This window comes from Mandrillus leucophaeus, unplaced genomic scaffold (genome assembly GCF_000951045.1).
Source record: "Mandrillus leucophaeus isolate KB7577 unplaced genomic scaffold, Mleu.le_1.0 Scaffold138, whole genome shotgun sequence".
NCBI classification, from domain to species: domain Eukaryota; kingdom Metazoa; phylum Chordata; class Mammalia; order Primates; family Cercopithecidae; genus Mandrillus; species Mandrillus leucophaeus.
Genome location: NW_012101343.1, coordinates 3,128,543 through 3,130,451, shown reverse-complemented (window position 1 = coordinate 3,130,451; position 1,909 = coordinate 3,128,543). Strand labels below are relative to the sequence as shown.

The window sequence follows — 1,909 nt, the reverse complement described above, 5'->3', positions numbered from 1 at the left end:
TTTATTACTAGTAGTTGGTAATTGCAACCACTCATTATTTTTGCAAGTCTACAATCAAATTTTGATTAGGTTATCTATGTTTAGTGAAAAAAATAGCCCCATTATATTGCAAATAATTATTATCATCTTTTTCAGATTTTCAAAATGAAGTCATTAAATACAGAGAAAAATATGTGAAACACTTCTGGTGTTTCTTTGAAAGCATCACTTTTTCCTATTATTCAGAAAGAAGATAGGAGACGCCATCATGGGAGTTGACATCCTCCACAACAAGGACCGAAAGGTTCCGCGCAAGGAGCCCAAGAGGCAGGATACCTACCTGAGGCTGTTGGTCAAGCTGTACAGGTTTCTCGCCAGACGAACTACACATTCAACCAGGTTGTGCTGAAGGGGTTGTTTATGAGTCGCACCAAGCGGCCACCTCTGTCCCTTTTCCGGATGATCCGGAAGATGAAGTTTCCTGGCCGGGAAAACACAACCACCGTGGTTGTGAGAACCATGTGCGGGTTCAGGAGTTGCCCAAACTGAAGGTGTGTGCGCCGCGCGTGACCAGCCGGGCCCGCTGCGGCCCTAGACTACCCGCGGGGCTGTGGCACCGCCCTGCTCGCCGTCCTCTCAAAGGCCGAAAAGTGTACCGGCCTTTAGGCAAGGTCCCGGAAACCCAGCCCCAAACTCTACGTCCGCTCCAAGGGCCGGAAGTTCGAGCGTGCCAGAGGGCGATCGGCCAGCCAAGGCTACAAAAACTAACCTGGGGCCGCGCGCGGTGGCTCACGCCTGTAATCCCAGCACTTTGGGAGGCCAAGGCGGGCGGATCACGAACGAGGTCAGGGGATTGAGACCATCCTGGCTAACACTGTGAAACCCCGTCTCTACTAAAAATACAAAAAATTAGCCGGGCATGGTGGCGGGCCCCTGTAGTCCCAGCTACTCGGGAAGCTGAGGCAGGAGAATGGCGTGAACCCGGGAGGCGGAGGTTGCCGTGAGCCGTGATGGCGCCACTGCACTCCAGCCTGGGCGACAGAGCGAGACTCTGTCTCCAAACAAAAAATAATAATAATAATAACCCTGGGTCCTACCCTCTTATTAAAAAGATTTTGGATGCTGACAAAAAAAAAAGGGGGGGATACAGATTTGACCTAGTCGTATATTCCACAACCAGCAGCATGCAAAATACTATAGGAGTTAACAAAAAATCATTAAGACATAACCCCATCCTCTAAGAAATATAATGTTTGTATAAATAGGGTAAGAAATACGCTGTAACTATGTATAATTTAGATGTTGATCAATATTTAAGTAACACTTTATAATACTTTTTGATCATTAAATTTTCAATTTCTTGTAAATTTTCAACAGAGTGTTTCACATTCCTTACTTGGTGGATGTAGAATGAGATCCAATGATTCTTCACCATCACACAGCCGGTTATCAACATTGCTAAGCCAAAAGGTAAGTCTCTTGATTCATAGGCAGAATACTTTCATTTATACTGCTCTGAGATATAATTTAGCACCAAAAATCAATTGTAAATGCTATTGTTAATAATAATAAAAACTGATGAGTTAATGAAATTCTGTTCTCTAGCACAGTTATACATATGTTTTTTAATAAAACATATATAAAATATATATAGTAATAAAACAAAACCTTACCCTAAGAGAAAGATTATGGCCATCCTTATTAGAATTTTTAAATAACGAAAGTCTTTCTACAAAAGTAGGATATTCTAAAGAATGGAGACTACATCGTATTCTGCATTTTATCCTCAGCACATGACAGTAAGAGGTAAATATTTATTAAAGACCACTGCACTTTTCTGTAAGCCAGTTTCCTCAAAGAGTTCATATGCTTTCACCAATAAATATAATTAGTCTGACACTCTAAAAGAAAATGTGCTAACTTAGTTATG

General features: G+C 42.1%; 1 pseudogene; it reads left to right on the top strand.

Annotated features, from left to right (window-relative positions):
• Window positions 1–240: 240 nt before the first annotated feature.
• The window catches only part of LOC105534677, a 3,427-nt pseudogene continuing 1,758 nt past the window's right edge, over window positions 241–1,909 (top strand).